The sequence below is a fragment of the Miniopterus schreibersii genome (assembly GCF_964146895.1).
Source record: "Miniopterus schreibersii genome assembly, chromosome: 4".
In the NCBI taxonomy this organism is placed as follows: domain Eukaryota; kingdom Metazoa; phylum Chordata; class Mammalia; order Chiroptera; family Miniopteridae; genus Miniopterus; species Miniopterus schreibersii.
The window spans coordinates 25809629-25820576 of NC_138105.1; positions in this window are offsets into that span (position 1 = coordinate 25809629).

A 10948-nucleotide genomic window follows, 5' to 3' on the forward strand; every position below is an offset into this window, starting at 1 on the left:
GGACCCCACAGTGTAATATTCTTTTGTGTGAGCACACTGTCAGTGGGGAAAAAAATACACAACTAGCCAACCACAAGCAATCCTAGAATAGCCACTCTCTTCTTCCAGAGGATGAAGCTTTCAGGGACTACTTCCATTACAGGATAGAGAAGCTTCATGCCTAACAGAAGATTCTTCGACTTCTACCAACAATGTCTAAAATAGAGGGGAAAATGTTTCTACTTACTCATAAAAATGAATTCTTCTTACTCATTTTTTTTTTCTCTACTTGAAGCCCTCTTTTTTTCCTACTTCTCATCAGTTGGGAAAAAGAAAAATGGAAACAGGCCCTGGCCAGGTAGCTCAGTTGGTTGGAGCATCGTCCAGATGTGCCGAGATTGTGGGTTCGATCCTCGGTCAGAGCATGTACAAGAATCAACCAGGAAATGCATGGATAAGTGGAACAACAGATCGATGTTTCTCTGTTTCTCTCTCTCTCTCTCAAATCAATAAATTAAAAAAAATGGAAGCATAGGTGAATTGTGTGAATTTAATAGTCTATTGTTAAGTATTAGTATAGAAAAGAACATGGCAAGTTACCATTGACCTGAATGTATACACAAAGTCAGAAATCATTTAAATAACTAACCTCTACCTGAAGAATATTTACAATAAACATTGTGTAAACTAATAACTTTAGTGATAAGACCATTAGCAATATTAGCTCTGACTCATCATTACAGAATGCTCACATGCATGAGTTCTCCCAGAAACTGTTTGAATTCATAAGGAAGAGTAGTTAAGTTTTTCTACTTTAGTATCTCTGTGTAGATAAGAAACTCCCAGTTAATCAAATGTTGTTATTGGTATAGAATCTTATAATGCAAAAATAAAATGGGTTTTTCACAAACACACACAAATAAAATCAGTAAGGAGTTCAGTTCTCAGCAATCCACAAGTCCCTGAGTCCCGAGATAGAGGATTCCAGAGTAGGTGAGAACACAGGCTTTTGCCTCTAGACAGTCTGGGTTGCCTCCCAGCTCTCCTACCAGCTTTGTGTGCAGGGTCAGGTTATCTAACCTCTCTGTGCTTCCGTTTCCTCATCTTTAAAGGAAGAATTATTGTCCCTACTTGAAATGGATACATTTTTAACTACTTAACCACAGTGTCTGCACATTATAAGTTCTTAACATGTGACTATTATTTGCATTATTTGATAATGACACTGAATCAAAGAAACCAGAGACAATGATAAATGAAATTTTTAACAAACTAAATGAGTGGAGGTGAAGACTGACATCACTGCATTTGCCTTTACATTACTGGCACGTCTATTGCAGATGAGTACCCTACAATCCTGTTTTGGCCTCAGATGACACACTATTTCCTTCTTGTCCAGTTGTTTAATCTCAGCAGACTTCTTTAACAGAGTGACATGTGCACTGGCATGGACACAGAACCCTGAACTTCTCAATACCATTTCCAAGGATTCCCTCAGAAAGACAGATACAGGTGACAACATCATTTTTTACCTTTCCCCTACCTCTTTTCCAATCTTTGTTTCTTTGCTTGCTGTCAAGCTTCCAGATTTGTCTTAGATTCAAGAATTCAGGCCTCTTCCCCTGAAAGGTACAATAAGCACTGACTGGTTTTAGCTAATGGAATTAAATCGTCACCCCACCCATTTTCTTAATATAGAGTTTTCTCTCCTTCCTAGCACTGTTTCTTGGCTAATTTAATTGACTCGTCACCCTATCCATTTACTTAAAATAGGAAACTGTTTCTTCTTCCTTTCTAGTTCTAAATGGAACTCAATTGACTATAAAACATGATTCTTTCTTTTCTCTATTTCCATTGAACCTGAAGCATCTTCAATTGAATGTCAACGACCATCAGAAAGATTGTTCCCTTCTTTGTCTTCCCTAAATATACCTGGGGCGTGATCTTGCCCTCTTCGGATTGGGCATGAGTCTGCAGGATGAGTACTGGGGGAGGATACCTGATGGAGGAGTTACAGATGCGAACTTGGAAAGCTGACTTTCCATTGATCTAACAAACACTCGGCTTTTTTATGATCAATATTATAAATCGAATAAAAAATGCAGTTTTCTACATAAAACAAAAATTCCCCCCAGATGAACTATAATCACAGATGAACTATTCATGTTCATCTCTCTCCCTTACCAATGGGCATCGCCAAATCCACTGAGGGCCTGAATACAACGAAAAGGTGGAAGAAAGGTGAGTTTGCTTTCTGTTTGAGCTGAGACATCCATCTTTTGCTGTCAGACATTGGTGCTTTTAGTCCTTGGGCTTTCAGACTCAGACCAGGACTGACACCATCACGCTCCCCCACCTACACTCTCACTCTCAGGCCTTCAGACTGGGGCTGAATTACCCACCGGCTTTCCTGGCTCTCCAGCTTGGAGATGGCAGATTGTGGAACTTCTTGGCCTTCATAAACAGCATGAACCAATTCCTATAATAAATATAAATATTCATATCTATTTGTTCTCTTTCTCTGGAGAACCCTAACCAACACACTGAGTAGCAGAACGGACAAGCAGAACATTCAGTCTCTGGTGACGGACTCCTGAAAACATTCTGGCCTTGGAAGCACACAAACAAGTGTGTGTAACTTGGAGATTAGAGTAAAAAATACACAGGCCCTGATAATGCAGAACTGTGCTCTAGCGATGAGGCCATTGAAACGTTTCACAAAAATACCACTTCGTGAATGGCTCATCCTGAGTAAAATTCCAGTAACAGTTCTGCCCTGATTTGCTTTGTGATCTTAAATAATTTATTATCTTCTGTCATTCTACTTCATTTTCTACATCTATAATAGGATATTCTCTCAAGGTGCCAGAGGGCCACATTTGCTAAATGTGCTGTTGCAGATGAAAATAAGTGTTATATGCTGCTTGCCTGGAAATATATTTTCTGAGAAAAAAGTCAAAAACATTTTAAAAACAGAATTATTCTTAAAACAAATGACAATTAAATGCAAGTGCATGAGCAGAGTATAAAGTGCTGACTGCTTATATTTATAGAAATTCAATACTTCTAAGTAATTCCTGTATCAACCATTACTCAGCCACATTGATATTAAATATAGAGGAGTTAGAGTGATCATAAACAGAAATAATCAGAGCCTTCTTCCAATAGATACCTACGTTACAGTTGCTGTGGCAACCCACAACTTTTCTTTTCCTGCATTGTGTGTGTACAAAAGCCACAAAATGATGTCTTTGCAAATGACGGTATAGCAGTCCCAGTCTGAGTACAACAGTTAATAATGCATCTCACTGAATTTCTATTTTCAGTCTTATTTGTTCACTATTGTGGAGGGAAATAATAAAGTGTGACAGTTCCTGGAAAAAATAGCCAGATTTTATTTTTAGTGTAAAGACTCTCCCCTTCTGAAAATGTTCTTTGTGCACTCCTTGATATATTATTACCAGGTAGACACTGTCAGTTTTGTTATGGGTTGAAACAGAAGAGTGAAAAGTGAAGTTGTCAATGCATTTTGCTGCAGGTTTGGGGCTTCAGCCTTCTTCATGTAGTTGTCAAATTTCCACTTGTAATTTATGTATTTTAATTAACCATCATAATTTTTAAATGATGGTTTAAAGCATCACTTAAGGATCAGTGAGAAGTGAGTCAAATTTTACTTAGGTAGTTGCTTAATCAAATCCTAGGATTTTAGAGATAACAGCAGTGGACCTGTGGACTACCTCTGAGCATTCTTCTAAGTCTTTTCTGGGAACCTCCTGCAAAAAAAATACCACCACCACCACCGCCGCCTGAGTTCCTCACCTACACACAGTTGTTCAAATCAGATCTCATTCCCTTCATCCAAACAAGGCCAACAAACTTCTTAGACAATCTGGAATTTGGACCAAGGGATTTTAGCCGGAGAGCGTTTGCGCTCTTGAACAGGAGATGAAAACTCAGGAGCTACTACTTGCAGCTGCGTTCCTCACAGGAGCTGAAAAGCAGAGTGCAGAGGACGGCAGCACTGCTGAAGAAGGGAGCGAGTGCAGAGGTGGGGGCGAGGGCTGCCCTGGGCCGCCCCTCTCACTCCAGCCCGTTCCTTCAGCCCAGCTCCAGCCAGCCTGAGTCTGTGACACACAAACTTACTCTTCAAACCAATTCTCTCTCTCTCAAGCTAGCGAAAGGGGGTTTCTGTTATACATAAGTAAAATATCTCTAATACACCATCTAGTCCAACTTCTCGTTATACAGGACGAAAAAAGGAAGTCCAGGGAGGATAAATGATTTGCTTAAAGACCCCATTTTCAATGACAGAGCTGTGATGGGGACCCAGTTCTTCTCCCTCTTCGGTGGACTTTTCAACCAGGTGGTGCCAGATAGACATTAAATGACTGAACGATCCCATACTTTAACTCACTTTGAATCTCAACTCATAATTAACTCTTTTCTAATGGGCTTGCACTCTCCTTTTGGTGTAAATAGGTAACAAATTGTCCCAAGGGTACTTCCCAGAAGAGAAACACCCAACTTGAGTTGTACTTCTGCTCAAGCAGTTTGAACTAACTGGGAGAAGCTTGTTTGATGCAGTGGATTTTGTGCATTGCCCAGATGTCCCCCCTTTGGAAAGAGGCATTCATTCATTTCCCTACTCCTGGGAGTGTTGGCCCCTGAAGGTCCACACTACTGCTCTTTCTAGGAATTGTCCCCCTGAAGGGAATTGCCTCCCTGAGGTTATTCTTCTGTGGGCTCAGCCTGCCCTCAGTGACAGCTAATGCCGGGGAACAAAAGCCTGGTCCCCTTGCCTCAGTTCAGCACAATTCTGAAGGCCATTTCAACTCCAGGCCTACTTTGAGGCTGTATCGATGTTCAACTCCCTTTGCTCAATCTTGCTTCCCTCTCTCACAGGGCTTATTCCGGACACACTCCCTAATTTAAACCTCCTGCATGCAAATCTTTATCTCAAAGACTGTTTTTCTGGAACTCCTACCTAAGATAGTAGCTCTTTCACTATGTTGCAAGAGTAAAAGATAAGAGGAAGAAGAAAAGCTACATAGAACATTTTGTGGCAGAAAGTATAAGATAACCCTCAGTTCTCCGGCTCACAATCCTATTTTTTTTCTTTCCAATTTATATTTTTAAAATGGTGTTAGGTATGAGTTATATTTGTTTACTTCTCTAAGGGATAAAATCAGATCATATTTATATTTATTATAGTTTGTAAACAACTTTCTAATAAATTATTTATATTCTTAAAACTCTGTTTAATCCCTGTAAAGCACTGTCTTATCTTCACTCTCTTTGAGACTGACCTTAGGCAATTCAGTTAATGTTGGTTGAATAAATGGAGAGATTTCATTCAGTGGACATTAGGAAAAAGATGACAAGCAGGAAAAAAAATCCTAAATTGAAGGCCCAAATCACATTCATTAACTAAGATATTCAGAAGCCTTGAGATATTAACAACGGACTGCCAGAAACATTTTTAAATCTTGCGGTTTTTTCCCTAGAAAAATCAGTTTCTGGAATTCTGAGTCTGGCAACATGTGGACTAAGCTAACATAGAACCATTCCCCCAACAAAATGCTGAATGAGATTCCATTTTAATTTCCTCCAACTTTTATTCTGAAAAATTATAAAGCTAAGGAAAAGTTGAAAGTTTGTAAAACAAAAAAAAAACAAAAACAACTTTCCCCTTTATCTTCATAAACTCATGGGATTTTAAAATTTAATGTGTTAGCACATTATAGTTATTATGTATGATGCATACATTGTCCCAAATTTGACCAGTAAGAGTCCGCTCAATCTGGCTCCTGTGTCCTTTTAACATGACCCCAACAGTCTTTCAGCACTTCTCTGCATTCTGGCTTGTACTACATGGCTGAGCTCACAAGAAAAGAAAGCAAATTCCCATATGCCAGAATGAAAAGAGATCTGAAAGCCAAAGCAAAGTGTAACTGTAGGCTGACACTGATAGTTCTGGAGGCTGTGAGGAACCTGAAAATAGATCGTTAATAGCTATGGACTTAGAATTTAACTCTCACACATCAACAGGTGATGAGTCCCTGGACATGAGTGCAGCCGGAAGTAGAACTGATATCTGTTCTTTCGCTATGAGTTCAGGGTTTTTTTGGTTTTCTTTTTAGATTCCATACATGACATCATCCAGTATTTGTCTATGTCCTACTTATTTCACTTAGCATAATGCCCTCAAGTTCCATCCATGTTGTAACAAATGGCAAAATTTCCTTTTTTTTTTTTGGTGGATGGATAATATTCCATTGTGTGTGTGTGTGTGTGTGTGTGTGTGTGTGTGTGTATAGATCCCATTTTCTTTATCCATTCATCCACTGGTAGACACTTAGGTTGCTTCCATATCTTGGCTATTGTAAAAAATGCTGCAGTGAACATGGGGAGGTACCTATATCTTTTCCAATTAGTGTTTTTATTACCTTTGGATAAACGCTCCAAAGTGGAATTATTGGGTAATAAGGTAGTTCTGTTTTTATTTTTTTGAGGAGCCTCCGCACTGTTTTCCATAGTGGCTGAACCAATTTACATTCCCACCAATAGAGCACAAGGGCTCCCATTTTTCCATATCCTCTGCAAAACTTGTCATTTCTTATCTTTTTGGTAACAGACATACTAACAGGTGACAGGTGATATCTCACTGTGTTTAATCATCACCCAAGGATATTTTTCTCCCATTGCTTTTCAGAGAGAGTGGGAGGGAGATATAGAGAGAAAGAGACACATCAATTGGTTGCATCCTGCACGGGCCCTGACAGGGGCCGGGGATGGAGACTGCAACCGAGGTATGTGCCCTTGGCTGGAATCAAACCCTGGACCCACTAGTCCACGGGCCAACACTCTAACCACTGAGCAAAACCAGCTAGGGCTCTCTGCCCATTTTTATATATGTATATACATATACATATGTGTATATATATATATTGATTGATTTCAGAGAGAGGAAGGGAGAGGGAGAGAGAAACATCAATGATGAGAGTCATTTATCAGCTGCCTCCTGCATGTCGTCCCGCTGGGGATCAAGCCCACAACCCAGGCACGTGCCCTGACCAGAAACCAAACCCTGATCTCCTGGATCCTAGGTCGATGCTCAACTGCTGAGCCATACCAGCTGGGCCCTCTGCCCATTTTTAAAGTAGATTGCTTGTTGTTGTTTTTTTGCCATTGAGTCACATGAATTCATTAATATTTTGGTTATTAATCCCTTATCAGATACATGATTTGCAAATATTTCCTTCCATCTATAGGTTGCCTTTTCATTTTGTTGACAGTTTCTTTTGCTGTGCAATATAAACAAGTCTTTGTATGGACATTTTCTCTTCTCTCAGGTAAATACCTAGGAGTGGAGAGTCTGGTGTATGTGGAGTATATGTTTAATTTTTTAAGAAATTGCTGAACAGCCCGGCCAGGTGTGGCTCATCTGTTGAGCATCGACCTAGGATCCAGATCGCAGTTCAATTCCGGGTCAGGGCACATGCCCAGGTTGTGGGCTCGATCCCCATTCGAGGGCGTGCAGGAGGCAGCCAATCAATGACGACTCTCTCATCATTGATGTTTCTGTCTTTCTCTCTCCCTCTCTCTTCCTCTCTCTGAAATCAATAAAGATATATTTTAGAAAAAAAGAAAAAAGAAAAATTGCTGAACAGTTTTCCAAAGATTGTTCTGCCATTTTACATCCTTGCCAATACTTGGTCATCCTAATTTTAGGTATGTAGTAACATCTCATACCTTTTAATTTCCAGTGACTAATCATGTTGAGTTTCCATTTGTATATATTTTTTGATAAAGTGTTCAAATATTTATCTATTTTAAAAATTGGGTTGTCTTATTATTAGAAGTTCTTTATATATTCTGGATAAAAGTTATCAGTCTGCAATTCGTTAATACTTTCTCCCAATCTATAGCTTGTCTTTTCATTAACAGTTACTTTTTGCAAGGGTTTTTTATTTTGATAAAGCCTAGATTATTAATTTTTTATTTTATGTATTGTGCTTTTGGTGTCTTATCTAAGAAATCTTTGCCTAACCCAAAGTCACACAGATTTTCTCCTGTTACTTCAAGAAGTTTTATAGTTTTAGGTTTTACATTTAGGTCTATAATCAATATTGAGTTAATTTTTGTATGTAGTGTGAGGTATGAATCAAAGTTCCATTTTTAATTTTTATTATTTTAAAAAATATGTCTTTATTGATTTCAGAGAGAGGGAGAGGGAGAGATAGAAACACCAATGATGAGAGAGTCTATGACCCCCTGCATGCCCCCTACTGGGGATCACGCCCACAATGTGGGCATGTGCCCCCACTGGGAATCAAACCTTGATGCTCAACCGCTGAGCCACGCCGGCTGGGAAAGTTCCACTTTTTAAATTAAACAATCAATATTACTCTCTTTTTTCATAGTTGATATAGCTATTTATGGACCTTTATCATCCCCAAATATTTTTGAGTGAGTTTTACTAGTTCTTAAAAAAAAATCCTACTACAATTTTAACTGTAATTACAAAGAATTCAGAGATCAATTTGGGGAAAATCAAAACGAGCATATGTTTCTATAATTATTTCACTGAAACTCTTGACAAAAATCACCAAAGTTACCTCCATTTTGCTAAGCCTATAGGAATTTTAACTGCAATTGCAGTACAATCACTCCTTCTTAAATGAAGCACTTTTTTGACTTGGCTTCCAGAATTCTACATACCAGGGTTCAACAAACTTTTTCTGTAAGGGAGCCAGATAGCAATTTTAGGTTTTGTGGGTTAATTAATTATGCTGTTGTAGCGTGAAAGCAGTCACAGACAATAATGAATTAAGTGTGATAGTGTTCCGATAAAAATTTATTTACAGAAAAAGGCAATAGATCAGATTTGACCCCTGTGGCCACAGTTTGCCAATGTTTGCTCTACAATCTCCTTATTTTCATCCTACTACCTGGAAACTTCTGTCTCTTGTTCTTGTTGTTCCTCAACTCCTTAATCGCTTAACACTGGCATGTCCCCAAGGACTCAATCATTTTTCTTCTTCATATATAACCAGTTTCTTGCTGATTTCATCCAATATCATGACTTCATGTGTTTTATGTATATTATTTTTTTAAAGAAACAGAGAGGACCCAAATAAAATCAGAAACAAACGTGGTGAAGTAACAACTGACACCATAGAAATACAAAGGATTGTAAGAAAATACTATCAACAACTATATGCCAATAAGCTGGACAACCTGGATGAAATGGACAAATTCCTAGAAAAATACAACCTTCCAAAGCTGAGTCGGGAAGAATCAGAGAACCTGAATGGGCCAATAATCACTGATGACATTGAAGCAATAATAGAAAAGTTCCCAGTGGACAAGAGCCCTGTCCCGGACAGCTTCGCAGGAGAGTTTTACCAAGCATTCAAAGAACTAGCACCCATTTTTGATAAAAATTCTCAGCAAAGTGGGAATAGAGGGATTATACCATAACATAATAAACACCATATATGACAAACTTATAGCCAACATCATGCTCAATGAGCAAAAACTAAAACCAATTCCCCTAAGAACAGGAACAAGACAGGGGTGTCTGCTTTCACCATTTACCACTCTTATTCAACATAGTGCTGGAAGTCCTAGCCACAGTGCTCAGACAAGAAAACATAAAAAGCATCCAAACTGGAAAGGAGGAAGTAGAACTGTCATTATTCACAGATGACATGATATTGTACATAGAAAACCCTAAATACTCCACCAGAAAACCACTAGATTTAATAAATGAATTTGGCAATGCAGCAGGACACAAAATTAACACCCAGAAATAGATGGCATTTTTGAGACTTTTAACTGGTATCTGGACTTTCACCCTTGCCCCCATAGTCTATTCTCAGCACAAGGGCCAGAGTGGTCTCTTTCAAAACTTGAAATCAGATCATATTGCTCCTCTTCTCCAAACCATCTAATGGCTCTGCGTTTCATTAAGAGTAAAAACCACAGTCCTTGTAATAGCCTACATAACTGGCACCCACTCTCCACTTCCTTCTACCACATATTTCTATGACTTCATCTCCTACTATTCTCCCCCTAAATCACTTTGCTCCTGTCACTGGCTGTCTTCAAACATAGCAGACATGAACGTGTCTCAGGACACTGCACTATAATTTGCTCTATTTCAAAATCTCTTCCCTTAGATATTTGCATGGCTGGATCCCTCACATAGTCTTTGCTCAACGGTCACTTTCTTAATGCGATCTTCCCTGATCACAGTATTTAAAATTGCAACACTGTTCATCCTACCTTCCTTATCTCCTTTTCCTGCCTTATCTTTCTCCATATTACTTATCACCTTCTAATTTACTTTTTAATTATGTTTATTATTTGTCTCTCACTTCTAGGAAGTAGGTACCCCCCAGGGCAGTGAATTAGTGAGAGTCCCAACAAGAAATACACGATACACTTAAAGTATGGTAGTTTGAGAAAGATGTATTTATAAAGAGACTATTTAGCCCTAGCTGTTTTGCTCAGTGGTTACAGCATCGGCCCACAGACTAAAGGGTCCCGGGTTTGATACCTCAGTTGCAGGCTCCATCCCCGGCCCCAGTGGGGCCTTGAGTGGGAGGCAACCAACTGATGTGTCTCTCTGACATTGATGTTTCTCTCACCCTCTCTTCCTTCCACTCTCTCTGAAAAGCAATGGAAAAAATTCACCCATCCTTGGGTGAGAATATTTTTTCCATTGATTTTCAGAGAGAGTAGAAGTGAGAGAGACAGAGGGGGAGAGGGAGAGAGAAACATCAATGTGAGAGAGGCACATTGATTGGTTGCCTCCCCTACGTGCCCTGACCAGGGAGGGGGCTCCAGCCTGCAACTCGAGTTATGAGCCCTTGGCTGGAATTGAACCCAGGACCCTTCAATCCTCAGGCTGACACTCTAACCCCTAAGCAAAAAAGGTTAGGGCTGGGATTAAATCTTGATT